Source organism: Carassius gibelio, chromosome B22, assembly GCF_023724105.1.
Source record: "Carassius gibelio isolate Cgi1373 ecotype wild population from Czech Republic chromosome B22, carGib1.2-hapl.c, whole genome shotgun sequence".
NCBI lineage: Eukaryota > Metazoa > Chordata > Actinopteri > Cypriniformes > Cyprinidae > Carassius > Carassius gibelio.
Genome location: NC_068417.1, coordinates 43,607,598 through 43,620,887, shown reverse-complemented (window position 1 = coordinate 43,620,887; position 13,290 = coordinate 43,607,598). Strand labels below are relative to the sequence as shown.

Here is a 13,290-nt window from a genome sequence, read left to right as displayed (position 1 = left end):
ATTTTCCAAAAAGATTAAAGCACCTGGTATTCCCAGGCAGTCTCCCATCCATGTACTAACCAGGCCCAAACCTGCAAATATTCAGAGATCGGGCATTGACTCTATTTTTTGGCAAAATTATTATATACTAAGTGAAAAATGTCCAAAAGCTTACAGCACCTGGTATTCCCAGGCAGTCTCCCATCCATGTACTAACCAGGCCCAAACCTGCTAATATTCAGAGATCGGGCATTGACTCTATTTTTTGGCAAAAGAAAACCCAAAAGCTTAAAGCACCTGGCATTCCTAGGCAGTCTCTCATCAAAGTACTAACCAGACCTAAACCTGCTAAGATTGAGAGATCAGGCATTGACTCTATTTTTTGGCAAAATTATTATATACTAAGTGAAAAATGTCCAAAAGCTTACAGCACCTGGTATTCCCAGGCAGTCTCCCATCCATGTACTAACCAGGCCCAAACCTGCTAATATTCAGAGATCGGGCATTGACTCTATTTTTTGGTAAAAGAAAACCCAAAAGCTTAAAGCACCTGGTATTCCTAGGCAGTCTCTCATCAAAGTACTAACCAGACCTAAACCTGCTAAGATTGAGAGATCAGGGATTGACTCTATTTTTTGGCAAAATTATTATAAACTAAGTGAAAAATGTCCAAAAAGCTCACAGCACCTGGTATTCCCAGGCGGTCTTTCATCCAAGTACTAACCAGGCCCAAACCTGCTTAGCTTCCGAGATCAGACGAGATCGGGCATAGCCAGGTTGGTATGGCCGTAAGCGAAGTCTGCTGCAAAGAGAGGGCTATTTAAAGACCAGCCAATCTTATCGCCAGTACATTATATAAGTAGGAAAGAAAACCCAAAAGCTTAAAGCACCTGGTATTCCTAGGCAGTCTCTCATAAAAGTACTAACCAGACCTAAACCTGCTAAGATTCAGAGATCGGGCATTGACTCTTTTTTTTTTTTTTTAATGAAAGATTATTATATAATTCGTGAAATTTTCCAAAAAGATTAAAGCACCTGGTATTCCTAGGCAGTCTCTCATCAAAGTACTAACCAGACCTAAACCTGCTAAGATTCAGAGATCGGGCATTGACTCTATTTTTTGGCAAAATTATTATATACTAAGTGAAAAATGTCCAAAAGCTTACAGCACCTGGTATTCCCAGGCGGTCTCCCATCCAAGTACTAACCAGGCCCAAACCTGCTTAGCTTCCGAGATCAGACGAGATCGGGCATAGCCAGGTTGGTATGGCCGTAAGCGAAGTCTGCTGCAAAGAGAGGGCTATTTAAAGACCAGCCAATCTTATCGTCAGTACATTATATAAGTAGGAAAGAAAACCCAAAAGCTTAAAGCACCTGGTATTCCTAGGCAGTCTCTCATAAAAGTACTAACCAGACCTAAACCTGCTAAGATTCAGAGATCGGGCATTGACTCTTTTTTTTTTTTTTTTTTTTTATGAAAGATTATTATATAATTTGTGAAATTTTCCAAAAAGATTAAAGCACCTGGTATTCCCAGGCAGTCTCTCATAAAAGTACTAACCAGACCTAAACCTGCTAAGATTCAGAGATCGGGCATTGACTCTTTTTTTTTTTTTTTTAATGAAAGATTATTATATAATTCGTGAAATTTTCTAAAAAGATTAAAGCACCTGGTATTCCCAGGCAGTCTCCCATCCATGTACTAAGCAGGCCCAAACCTGCTAATATTCAGAGATCAGGCATTGACTCTATTTTTTGGCAAAATTATTATAAACTAAGTGAAAAATGTCCAAAAAGCTCACAGCACCTGGTATTCCCAGGCGGTCTCTCATCCAAGTACTAACCAGGCCCAAACCTGCTTAGCTTCCGAGATCAGACGAGATCGGGCATAGCCAGGTTGGTATGGCCGTAAGCGAAGTCTGCTGCAAAGAGAGGGCTATTTAAAGAGCAGCCAATCTTATCGCCAGTACATTATATAAGTAGGAAAGAAAACCCAAAAGCTTAAAGCACCTGGTATTCCTAGGCAGTCTCTCATCAAAGTACTAACCAGACCTAAACCTGCTAAGATTCAGAGATCGGGCATTGACTCTTTTTTTTTTGTTTTGTTTTTTTTAATGAAAGATTATTTTATAATTCGTGAAATTTTCCAAAAAGATTAAAGCACCTGGTATTCCCAGGCAGTCTCCCATACATGTACTAACCAGGCCCAAACCTGCAAATATTCACAGATCGGCATTGACTCTATTTTTTGGCCAAATTATTATATACTAAGTGAAAAATGTCCAAAAAGCTTACAGCACCTGGTATTCTCAGGCAGTCTCCCATCCATGTACTAACCAGGCCCAAACCTGCTAATATTCAGAGATCGGGCATTGACTCTATTTTTTGGCAAAATTATTATTTACTAAGTGAAAAATGTCCAAAAAGCTTACAGCACCTGGTATTCCCAGGCGGTCTCCCATCCAAGTACTAACCAGGCCCAAACCTGCTAATATTCAGAGATCGGGCATTGACTCTATTTTTTGGCAAAATTATTATATACTAAGTAAAAAATGTCCAAAAAGCTTACAGCACCTGGTATTCCCAGGCGGTCTCCCATCCAGGTACTAACCAGGCCCAAACCTGCTTATCTTCCGAGATCAGACGAGATCGGGCATAGCCAGGTTGGTATGGCCGTAAGCAAAGTCTGCTGCAAAGAGAGGGCTATTTAAAGACCAGCCAATCTTATCGCCAGTACATTATATAAGTAGGAAAGAAATCCAAAAGCTTAAAGCACCTGGTATTCCTAGGCAGTCTCTCATCAAAGTACAAACCAGACCTAAACCTGCTAAGATTCAGAGATCGGGCATTGACTCTATTTTTTGGCAAAATTATTATATACTAAGTGAAAAATGTCCAAAAGCTTACAGCACCTGGTATTCCCAGGCGGTCTCCCATCCAAGTACTAACCAGGCCCAAACCTGCTTAGCTTCCGAGATCAGACGAGATCGGGCATAGCCAGGTTGGTATGGCCGTAAGCGAAGTCTGCTGCAAAGAGAGGGCTATTTAAAGACCAGCCAATCTTATCGCCAGTACATTATATAAGTAGGAAAGAAAACCCAAAAGCTTAAAGCACCTGGTATTCCTAGGCAGTCTCTCATAAAAGTACTAACCAGACCTAAACCTGCTAAGATTCAGAGATCGGGCATTGACTCTTTTTTTTTTTTTTAATGAAAGATTATTATATAATTCGTGAAATTTTCCAAAAAGATTAAAGCACCTGGTATTCCCAGGCAGTCTCCCATCCATGTACTAAGCAGGCCCAAACCTGCTAATATTCAGAGATCAGGCATTGACTCTATTTTTTGGCAAAATTATTATAAACTAAGTGAAAAATGTCCAAAAAGCTCACAGCACCTGGTATTCCCAGGCGGTCTTTCATCCAAGTACTAACCAGGCCCGAACCTGCTTAGCTTCCGAGATCAGACGAGATCGGGCATAGCCAGGTTGGTATGGCCGTAAGCAAAGTCTGCTGCAAAGAGAGGGCTATTTAAAGACCAGCCAATCTTATCGCCAGTACATTATATAAGTAGGAAAGAAAACCCAAAAGCTTAAAGCACCTGGTATTCCTAGGCAGTCTCTCATAAAAGTACTAACCAGACCTAAACCTGCTAAGTTTCAGAGATCGGGCATTGACTCTTTTTTTTTTTTTTAATGAAAGATTATTATATAATTCGTGAAATTTTCCAAAAAGATTAAAGCACCTGGTATTCCCAGGCAGTCTCCCATCCATGTACTAACCAGGCCCAAACCTGCAAATATTCAGAGATCGGGCATTGACTCTATTTTTTGGCAAAATTATTATATACTAAGTGAAAAATGTCCAAAAAGCTTACAGCACCTAGTATTCTCAGGCAGTCTCCCATCCATGTACTAACCAGGCCCAAACCTGCTAATATTCAGAGATCGGGCATTGACTCTATTTTTTGGCAAAATTATTATATACTAAGTGAAAAATGTCCAAAAAGCTTACAGCACCTGGTATTCCCAGACGGTCTCCCATCCAGGTACTAACCAGGCCCAAACCTGCTTATCTTCCGAGATCAGACGAGATCGGGCATAGCCAGGTTGGTATGGCCGTAAGCGAAGTCTGCTGCAAAGAGAGGGCTATTTAAAGACAAGCCAATCTTATCGCCAGTACATTATATAAGTAGGAAAGAAAACCCAAAAGCTTAAAGCACCTGGTATTCCTAGGCAGTCTCTCATAAAAGTACTAACCAGACCTAAACCTGCTAAGATTCAGAGATCGGGCATTGACTCTTTTTTTTTTTTTTTTATTAAAGATTATTATATAATTCGTGAAATTTTCCAAAAAGCTTACAGCACCTGGTATTCCCAGGCAGTCTCCCATCCATGTACTAAGCAGGCCCAAACCTGCTAATATTCAGAGATCGGGCATTGACTCTAATTTTTGGCAAAATTATTATATACTAAGTGAAAAATGTCCAAAAAGCTTACAGCACCTGGTATTCCCAGGCAGTCTCCCATCCATGTACTAACCAGGCCAAAACCTGCTAATATTCAGAGATCGGGCATTGACTCTATTTTTTGGCAAAAGAAAACCCAAAAGCTTAAAGCACCTGGTATTCCTAGGCAGTCTCTCATCAAAGTACTAACCAGACCTAAACCTGCTAAGATTCAGAGATCGGGCATTGACTCTATTTTTTGGCAAAATTATTATATACTAAGTGAAAAATGTCCAAAAGCTTACAGCACCTGGTATTCCCAGGCGGTCTCCCATCCAAGTACTAACCAGGCCCAAACCTGCTTAGCTTCCGAGATCAGACGAGATCGGGCATAGCCAGGTTGGTATGGCCGTAAGCGAAGTCTGCTGCAAAGAGAGGGCTATTTAAAGACCAGCCAATCTTATCGCCAGTACATTATATAAGTAGGAAAGAAAACCCAAAAGCTTAAAGCACCTGGTATTCCTAGGCAGTCTCTCATAAAAGTACTAACCAGACCTAAACCTGCTAAGATTCAGAGATCGGGCATTGACTCTTTTTTTTTTTTTTTTTAATGAAAGATTATTATATAATTCGTGAAATTTTCTAAAAAGATTAAAGCACCTGGTATTCCCAGGCAGTCTCCCATCCATGTACTAAGCAGGCCCAAACCTGCTAATATTCAGAGATCAGGCATTGACTCTATTTTTTGGCAAAATTATTATAAACTAAGTGAAAAATGTCCAAAAAGCTTACAGCACCTGGTATTCTCAGGCAGTCTCCCATCCATGTACTAACCAGGCCCAAACCTGCTAATATTCAGAGATCGGCATTGACTCTATTTTTTGGCCAAATTATTATATACTAAGTGAAAAATGTCCAAAAAGCTTACAGCACCTGGTATTCTCAGGGAGTCTCCCATCCATGTACTAACCAGGCCCAAACCTGCTAATATTCAGAGATCGGGCATTGACTCTATTTTTTGGCAAAATTATTATATACTAAGTGAAAAATGTCCAAAAAGCTTACAGCACCTGGTATTCCCAGGCGGTCTCCAATCCAGGTACTAACCAGGCCCAAACCTGCTTATCTTCCGAGATCAGACGAGATCGGGCATAGCCAGGTTGGTATGGCCGTAAGCAAAGTCTGCTGCAAAGAGAGGGCTATTTAAAGACCAGCCAATCTTATCGCCAGTACATTATATAAGTAGGAAAGAAATCCAAAAGCTTAAAGCACCTGGTATTCCTAGGCAGTCTCTCATCAAAGTACTAACCAGACCAAAACCTGCTAAGATTCAGAGATCGGGCATTGACTCTTTTTTTTTTTTTTTTTTTTTTTAATGAAAGATTATTATATAATTCGTGAAATTTTCCAAAAAGATTAAAGCACCTGGTATTCCCAGGCAGTCTCCCATCCATGTACTAACCAGGCCCAAACCTGCAAATATTCAGAGATCGGGCATTGACTCTATTTTTTGGCAAAATTATTATATACTAAGTGAAAAATGTCCAAAAGCTTACAGCACCTGGTATTCCCAGGCAGTCTCCCATCCATGTACTAACCAGGCCCAAACCTGCTAATATTCAGAGATCGGGCATTGACTCTATTTTTTGGCAAAAGAAAACCCAAAAGCTTAAAGCACCTGGCATTCCTAGGCAGTCTCTCATCAAAGTACTAACCAGACCTAAACCTGCTAAGATTGAGAGATCAGGCATTGACTCTATTTTTTGGCAAAATTATTATATACTAAGTGAAAAATGTCCAAAAGCTAACAGCACCTGGTATTCCCAGGCAGTCTCCCATCCATGTACTAACCAGGCCCAAACCTGCTAATATTCAGAGATCGGGCATTGACTCTATTTTTTGGCAAAAGAAAACCCAAAAGCTTAAAGCACCTGGTATTCCTAGGCAGTCTCTCATCAAAGTACTAACCAGACCTAAACCTGCTAAGATTGAGAGATCAGGGATTGACTCTATTTTTTGGCAAAATTATTATAAACTAAGTGAAAAATGTCCAAAAAGCTCACAGCACCTGGTATTCCCAGGCGGTCTTTCATCCAAGTACTAACCAGGCCCAAACCTGCTTAGCTTCCGAGATCAGACGAGATCGGGCATAGCCAGGTTGGTATGGCCGTAAGCGAAGTCTGCTGCAAAGAGAGGGCTATTTAAAGACCAGCCAATCTTATCGCCAGTACATTATATAAGTAGGAAAGAAAACCCAAAAGCTTAAAGCACCTGGTATTCCTAGGCAGTCTCTCATAAAAGTACTAACCAGACCTAAACCTGCTAAGATTCAGAGATCGGGCATTGACTCTTTTTTTTTTTTTTTAATGAAAGATTATTATATAATTCGTGAAATTTTCCAAAAAGATTAAAGCACCTGGTATTCCTAGGCAGTCTCTCATCAAAGTACTAACCAGACCTAAACCTGCTAAGATTCAGAGATCGGGCATTGACTCTATTTTTTGGCAAAATTATTATATACTAAGTGAAAAATGTCCAAAAGCTTACAGCACCTGGTATTCCCAGGCGGTCTCCCATCCAAGTACTAACCAGGCCCAAACCTGCTTAGCTTCCGAGATCAGACGAGATCGGGCATAGCCAGGTTGGTATGGCCGTAAGCGAAGTCTGCTGCAAAGAGAGGGCTATTTAAAGACCAGCCAATCTTATCGTCAGTACATTATATAAGTAGGAAAGAAAACCCAAAAGCTTAAAGCACCTGGTATTCCTAGGCAGTCTCTCATAAAAGTACTAACCAGACCTAAACCTGCTAAGATTCAGAGATCGGGCATTGACTCTTTTTTTTTTTTTTTTAATGAAAGATTATTATATAATTCGTGAAATTTTCTAAAAAGATTAAAGCACCTGGTATTCCCAGGCAGTCTCCCATCCATGTACTAAGCAGGCCCAAACCTGCTAATATTCAGAGATCAGGCATTGACTCTATTTTTTGGCAAAATTATTATAAACTAAGTGAAAAATGTCCAAAAAGCTCACAGCACCTGGTATTCCCAGGCGGTCTCTCATCCAAGTACTAACCAGGCCCAAACCTGCTTAGCTTCCGAGATCAGACGAGATCGGGCATAGCCAGGTTGGTATGGCCGTAAGCGAAGTCTGCTGCAAAGAGAGGGCTATTTAAAGACCAGCCAATCTTATCGCCAGTACATTATATAAGTAGGAAAGAAAACCCAAAAGCTTAAAGCACCTGGTATTCCTAGGCAGTCTCTCATCAAAGTACTAACCAGACCTAAACCTGCTAAGATTCAGAGATCGGGCATTGACTCTTTTTTTTTTGTTTTGTTTTTTTTAATGAAAGATTATTTTATAATTCGTGAAATTTTCCAAAAAGATTAAAGCACCTGGTATTCCCAGGCAGTCTCCCATCCATGTACTAACCAGGCCCAAACCTGCAAATATTCACAGATCGGCATTGACTCTATTTTTTGGCCAAATTATTATATACTAAGTGAAAAATGTCCAAAAAGCTTACAGCACCTGGTATTCTCAGGCAGTCTCCCATCCATGTACTAACCAGGCCCAAACCTGCTAATATTCAGAGATCGGGCATTGACTCTATTTTTTGGCAAAATTATTATTTACTAAGTGAAAAATGTCCAAAAAGCTTACAGCACCTGGTATTCCCAGGCGGTCTCCCATCCAAGTACTAACCAGGCCCAAACCTGCTAATATTCAGAGATCGGGCATTGACTCTATTTTTTGGCAAAATTATTATATACTAAGTGAAAAATGTCCAAAAAGCTTACAGCACCTGGTATTCCCAGGCGGTCTCCCATCCAGGTACTAACCAGGCCCAAACCTGCTTATCTTCCGAGATCAGACGAGATCGGGCATAGCCAGGTTGGTATGGCCGTAAGCAAAGTCTGCTGCAAAGAGAGGGCTATTTAAAGACCAGCCAATCTTATCGCCAGTACATTATATAAGTAGGAAAGAAATCCAAAAGCTTAAAGCACCTGGTATTCCTAGGCAGTCTCTCATAAAAGTACTAACCAGACCTAAACCTGCTAAGATTCAGAGATCAGGCATTGACTCTTTTTTTTTTTTTTTTTTTAATGAAAGATTATTATATAATTCGTGAAATTTTCCAAAAAGATTAAAGCACCTGGTATTCCCAGGCAGTCTCCCATCCATGTACTAACCAGGCCCAAACCTGCAAATATTCAGAGATCGGGCATTGACTCTATTTTTTGGCAAAATTATTATATACTAAGTGAAAAATGTCCAAAAGCTTACAGCACCTGGTATTCCCAGGCGGTCTCCCATCCAAGTACTAACCAGGCCCAAACCTGCTTAGCTTCCGAGATCAGACGAGATCGGGCATAGCCAGGTTGGTATGGTCGTAAGCGAAGTCTGCTGCAAAGAGAGGGCTATTTAAAGACCAGCCAATCTTATCGCCAGTACATTATATAAGTAGGAAAGAAAACCCAAAAGCTTAAAGCACCTGGTATTCCTAGGCAGTCTCTCATAAAAGTACTAACCAGACCTAAACCTGCTAAGATTCAGAGATCGGGCATTGACTCTTTTTTTTTTTTTAATGAAAGATTATTATATAATTCGTGAAATTTTCCAAAAAGATTAAAGCACCTGGTATTCCCAGGCAGTCTCCCATCCATGTACTAAGCAGGCCCAAACCTGCTAATATTCAGAGATCAGGCATTGACTCTATTTTTTGGCAAAATTATTATAAACTAAGTGAAAAATGTCCAAAAAGCTCACAGCACCTGGTATTCCCAGGCGGTCTTTCATCCAAGTACTAACCAGGCCCGAACCTGCTTAGCTTCCGAGATCAGACGAGATCGGGCATAGCCAGGTTGGTATGGCCGTAAGCGAAGTCTGCTGCAAAGAGAGGGCTATTTAAAGACCAGCCAATCTTATCGCCAGTACATTATATAAGTAGGAAAGGAAACCCAAAAGCTTAAAGCACCTGGTATTCCTAGGCAGTCTCTCATCAAAGTACTAACCAGACCTAAACCTGCTAAGATTCAGAGATCGGGCATTGACTCTTTTTTTTTTGTTTTGTTTTTTTTAATGAAAGATTATTTTATAATTCGTGAAATTTTCCAAAAAGATTAAAGCACCTGGTATTCCCAGGCAGTCTCCCATACATGTACTAACCAGGCCCAAACCTGCAAATATTCACAGATCGGCATTGACTCTATTTTTTGGCCAAATTATTATATACTAAGTGAAAAATGTCCAAAAAGCTTACAGCACCTGGTATTCTCAGGCAGTCTCCCATCCATGTACTAACCAGGCCCAAACCTGCTAATATTCAGAGATCGGGCATTGACTCTATTTTTTGGCAAAATTATTATTTACTAAGTGAAAAATGTCCAAAAAGCTTACAGCACCTGGTATTCCCAGGCGGTCTCCCATCCAAGTACTAACCAGGCCCAAACCTGCTAATATTCAGAGATCGGGCATTGACTCTATTTTTTGGCAAAATTATTATATACTAAGTAAAAAATGTCCAAAAAGCTTACAGCACCTGGTATTCCCAGGCGGTCTCCCATCCAGGTACTAACCAGGCCCAAACCTGCTTATCTTCCGAGATCAGACGAGATCGGGCATAGCCAGGTTGGTATGGCCGTAAGCAAAGTCTGCTGCAAAGAGAGGGCTATTTAAAGACCAGCCAATCTTATCGCCAGTACATTATATAAGTAGGAAAGAAATCCAAAAGCTTAAAGCACCTGGTATTCCTAGGCAGTCTCTCATCAAAGTACAAACCAGACCTAAACCTGCTAAGATTCAGAGATCGGGCATTGACTCTATTTTTTGGCAAAATTATTATATACTAAGTGAAAAATGTCCAAAAGCTTACAGCACCTGGTATTCCCAGGCGGTCTCCCATCCAAGTACTAACCAGGCCCAAACCTGCTTAGCTTCCGAGATCAGACGAGATCGGGCATAGCCAGGTTGGTATGGCCGTAAGCGAAGTCTGCTGCAAAGAGAGGGCTATTTAAAGACCAGCCAATCTTATCGCCAGTACATTATATAAGTAGGAAAGAAAACCCAAAAGCTTAAAGCACCTGGTATTCCTAGGCAGTCTCTCATAAAAGTACTAACCAGACCTAAACCTGCTAAGATTCAGAGATCGGGCATTGACTCTTTTTTTTTTTTTAATGAAAGATTATTATATAATTCGTGAAATTTTCCAAAAAGATTAAAGCACCTGGTATTCCCAGGCAGTCTCCCATCCATGTACTAAGCAGGCCCAAACCTGCTAATATTCAGAGATCAGGCATTGACTCTATTTTTTGGCAAAATTATTATAAACTAAGTGAAAAATGTCCAAAAAGCTCACAGCACCTGGTATTCCCAGGCGGTCTTTCATCCAAGTACTAACCAGGCCCGAACCTGCTTAGCTTCCGAGATCAGACGAGATCGGGCATAGCCAGGTTGGTATGGCCGTAAGCAAAGTCTGCTGCAAAGAGAGGGCTATTTAAAGACCAGCCAATCTTATCGCCAGTACATTATATAAGTAGGAAAGAAAACCCAAAAGCTTAAAGCACCTGGTATTCCTAGGCAGTCTCTCATAAAAGTACTAACCAGACCTAAACCTGCTAAGTTTCAGAGATCGGGCATTGACTCTTTTTTTTTTTTTTAATGAAAGATTATTATATAATTCGTGAAATTTTCCAAAAAGATTAAAGCACCTGGTATTCCCAGGCAGTCTCCCATCCATGTACTAACCAGGCCCAAACCTGCAAATATTCAGAGATCGGGCATTGACTCTATTTTTTGGCAAAATTATTATATACTAAGTGAAAAATGTCCAAAAAGCTTACAGCACCTAGTATTCTCAGGCAGTCTCCCATCCATGTACTAACCAGGCCCAAACCTGCTAATATTCAGAGATCGGGCATTGACTCTATTTTTTGGCAAAATTATTATATACTAAGTGAAAAATGTCCAAAAAGCTTACAGCACCTGGTATTCCCAGACGGTCTCCCATCCAGGTACTAACCAGGCCCAAACCTGCTTATCTTCCGAGATCAGACGAGATCGGGCATAGCCAGGTTGGTATGGCCGTAAGCGAAGTCTGCTGCAAAGAGAGGGCTATTTAAAGACAAGCCAATCTTATCGCCAGTACATTATATAAGTAGGAAAGAAAACCCAAAAGCTTAAAGCACCTGGTATTCCTAGGCAGTCTCTCATAAAAGTACTAACCAGACCTAAACCTGCTAAGATTCAGAGATCGGGCATTGACTCTTTTTTTTTTTTTTTTTATGAAAGATTATTATATAATTCGTGAAATTTTCCAAAAAGCTTACAGCACCTGGTATTCCCAGGCAGTCTCCCATCCATGTACTAAGCAGGCCCAAACCTGCTAATATTCAGAGATCGGGCATTGACTCTAATTTTTGGCAAAATTATTATATACTAAGTGAAAAATGTCCAAAAAGCTTACAGCACCTGGTATTCCCAGGCAGTCTCCCATCCATGTACTAACCAGGCCAAAACCTGCTAATATTCAGAGATCGGGCATTGACTCTATTTTTTGGCAAAAGAAAACCCAAAAGCTTAAAGCACCTGGTATTCCTAGGCAGTCTCTCATCAAAGTACTAACCAGACCTAAACCTGCTAAGATTCAGAGATCGGGCATTGACTCTATTTTTTGGCAAAATTATTATATACTAAGTGAAAAATGTCCAAAAGCTTACAGCACCTGGTATTCCCAGGCGGTCTCCCATCCAAGTACTAACCAGGCCCAAACCTGCTTAGCTTCCGAGATCAGACGAGATCGGGCATAGCCAGGTTGGTATGGCCGTAAGCGAAGTCTGCTGCAAAGAGAGGGCTATTTAAAGACCAGCCAATCTTATCGCCAGTACATTATATAAGTAGGAAAGAAAACCCAAAAGCTTAAAGCACCTGGTATTCCTAGGCAGTCTCTCATAAAAGTACTAACCAGACCTAAACCTGCTAAGATTCAGAGATCGGGCATTGACTCTTTTTTTTTTTTTTTTTAATGAAAGATTATTATATAATTCGTGAAATTTTCTAAAAAGATTAAAGCACCTGGTATTCCCAGGCAGTCTCCCATCCATGTACTAAGCAGGCCCAAACCTGCTAATATTCAGAGATCAGGCATTGACTCTATTTTTTGGCAAAATTATTATAAACTAAGTGAAAAATGTCCAAAAAGCTTACAGCACCTGGTATTCTCAGGCAGTCTCCCATCCATGTACTAACCAGGCCCAAACCTGCTAATATTCAGAGATCGGCATTGACTCTATTTTTTGGCCAAATTATTATATACTAAGTGAAAAATGTCCAAAAAGCTTACAGCACCTGGTATTCTCAGGGAGTCTCCCATCCATGTACTAACCAGGCCCAAACCTGCTAATATTCAGAGATCGGGCATTGACTCTATTTTTTGGCAAAATTATTATATACTAAGTGAAAAATGTCCAAAAAGCTTACAGCACCTGGTATTCCCAGGCGGTCTCCAATCCAGGTACTAACCAGGCCCAAACCTGCTTATCTTCCGAGATCAGACGAGATCGGGCATAGCCAGGTTGGTATGGCCGTAAGCAAAGTCTGCTGCAAAGAGAGGGCTATTTAAAGACCAGCCAATCTTATCGCCAGTACATTATATAAGTAGGAAAGAAATCCAAAAGCTTAAAGCACCTGGTATTCCTAGGCAGTCTCTCATCAAAGTACTAACCAGACCAAAACCTGCTAAGATTCAGAGATCGGGCATTGACTCTTTTTTTTTTTTTTTTTTTTTTTAATGAAAGATTATTATATAATTCGTGAAATTTTCCAAAAAGATTAAAGCACCTGGTATTCCCAGGCAGTCTCCCATCCA

The 13,290-nt window shown here is 40.5% G+C and overlaps 21 non-coding genes across 21 annotated transcripts; all 21 read right to left on the bottom strand.

The window, feature by feature from the left end:
• Positions 1–654: 654 nt before the first annotated feature.
• On the bottom strand, positions 655–773 carry LOC128004430 (5S ribosomal RNA). The gene has a single exon (XR_008177120.1). It is a non-coding gene; the product is annotated as a 5S ribosomal RNA (ribosomal RNA).
• Positions 774–1,138: 365 nt separating this feature from the next.
• On the bottom strand, positions 1,139–1,257 carry LOC127996944 (5S ribosomal RNA). Its single transcript, XR_008169829.1, has one exon. It is a non-coding gene; the product is annotated as a 5S ribosomal RNA (ribosomal RNA).
• Positions 1,258–1,774: 517 nt separating this feature from the next.
• LOC128002664 (5S ribosomal RNA) lies at positions 1,775–1,893 on the bottom strand. Its single transcript, XR_008175408.1, has one exon. It is a non-coding gene; the product is annotated as a 5S ribosomal RNA (ribosomal RNA).
• Positions 1,894–2,541: 648 nt separating this feature from the next.
• Positions 2,542–2,660, bottom strand: LOC127994562 (5S ribosomal RNA). Its single transcript, XR_008167544.1, has one exon. It is a non-coding gene; the product is annotated as a 5S ribosomal RNA (ribosomal RNA).
• Positions 2,661–2,879: 219 nt separating this feature from the next.
• On the bottom strand, positions 2,880–2,998 carry LOC127996933 (5S ribosomal RNA). The gene has a single exon (XR_008169818.1). It is a non-coding gene; the product is annotated as a 5S ribosomal RNA (ribosomal RNA).
• Positions 2,999–3,363: 365 nt separating this feature from the next.
• Positions 3,364–3,482, bottom strand: LOC128004852 (5S ribosomal RNA). Its single transcript, XR_008177527.1, has one exon. It is a non-coding gene; the product is annotated as a 5S ribosomal RNA (ribosomal RNA).
• A 502-nt stretch (positions 3,483–3,984) lies between these two features.
• Positions 3,985–4,103, bottom strand: LOC127995573 (5S ribosomal RNA). Its single transcript, XR_008168515.1, has one exon. It is a non-coding gene; the product is annotated as a 5S ribosomal RNA (ribosomal RNA).
• A 619-nt stretch (positions 4,104–4,722) lies between these two features.
• Positions 4,723–4,841, bottom strand: LOC127996922 (5S ribosomal RNA). Its single transcript, XR_008169807.1, has one exon. It is a non-coding gene; the product is annotated as a 5S ribosomal RNA (ribosomal RNA).
• Positions 4,842–5,482: 641 nt separating this feature from the next.
• Positions 5,483–5,601, bottom strand: LOC128003186 (5S ribosomal RNA). Its single transcript, XR_008175914.1, has one exon. It is a non-coding gene; the product is annotated as a 5S ribosomal RNA (ribosomal RNA).
• Positions 5,602–6,480: 879 nt separating this feature from the next.
• Positions 6,481–6,599, bottom strand: LOC128004429 (5S ribosomal RNA). Its single transcript, XR_008177119.1, has one exon. It is a non-coding gene; the product is annotated as a 5S ribosomal RNA (ribosomal RNA).
• Positions 6,600–6,964: 365 nt separating this feature from the next.
• On the bottom strand, positions 6,965–7,083 carry LOC127996911 (5S ribosomal RNA). Its single transcript, XR_008169796.1, has one exon. It is a non-coding gene; the product is annotated as a 5S ribosomal RNA (ribosomal RNA).
• Positions 7,084–7,450: 367 nt separating this feature from the next.
• Positions 7,451–7,569, bottom strand: LOC128002663 (5S ribosomal RNA). The gene has a single exon (XR_008175407.1). It is a non-coding gene; the product is annotated as a 5S ribosomal RNA (ribosomal RNA).
• Positions 7,570–8,217: 648 nt separating this feature from the next.
• Positions 8,218–8,336, bottom strand: LOC127994561 (5S ribosomal RNA). The gene has a single exon (XR_008167543.1). It is a non-coding gene; the product is annotated as a 5S ribosomal RNA (ribosomal RNA).
• Positions 8,337–8,704: 368 nt separating this feature from the next.
• Positions 8,705–8,823, bottom strand: LOC127997312 (5S ribosomal RNA). The gene has a single exon (XR_008170179.1). It is a non-coding gene; the product is annotated as a 5S ribosomal RNA (ribosomal RNA).
• Positions 8,824–9,187: 364 nt separating this feature from the next.
• Positions 9,188–9,306, bottom strand: LOC128004851 (5S ribosomal RNA). The gene has a single exon (XR_008177526.1). It is a non-coding gene; the product is annotated as a 5S ribosomal RNA (ribosomal RNA).
• A 648-nt stretch (positions 9,307–9,954) lies between these two features.
• Positions 9,955–10,073, bottom strand: LOC127994560 (5S ribosomal RNA). The gene has a single exon (XR_008167542.1). It is a non-coding gene; the product is annotated as a 5S ribosomal RNA (ribosomal RNA).
• Positions 10,074–10,292: 219 nt separating this feature from the next.
• Positions 10,293–10,411, bottom strand: LOC127996900 (5S ribosomal RNA). Its single transcript, XR_008169785.1, has one exon. It is a non-coding gene; the product is annotated as a 5S ribosomal RNA (ribosomal RNA).
• A 364-nt stretch (positions 10,412–10,775) lies between these two features.
• On the bottom strand, positions 10,776–10,894 carry LOC128004850 (5S ribosomal RNA). Its single transcript, XR_008177525.1, has one exon. It is a non-coding gene; the product is annotated as a 5S ribosomal RNA (ribosomal RNA).
• Positions 10,895–11,396: 502 nt separating this feature from the next.
• LOC127995572 (5S ribosomal RNA) lies at positions 11,397–11,515 on the bottom strand. Its single transcript, XR_008168514.1, has one exon. It is a non-coding gene; the product is annotated as a 5S ribosomal RNA (ribosomal RNA).
• Positions 11,516–12,135: 620 nt separating this feature from the next.
• On the bottom strand, positions 12,136–12,254 carry LOC127996888 (5S ribosomal RNA). The gene has a single exon (XR_008169773.1). It is a non-coding gene; the product is annotated as a 5S ribosomal RNA (ribosomal RNA).
• A 641-nt stretch (positions 12,255–12,895) lies between these two features.
• LOC128003185 (5S ribosomal RNA) lies at positions 12,896–13,014 on the bottom strand. The gene has a single exon (XR_008175913.1). It is a non-coding gene; the product is annotated as a 5S ribosomal RNA (ribosomal RNA).
• Positions 13,015–13,290: the final 276 nt, after the last annotated feature.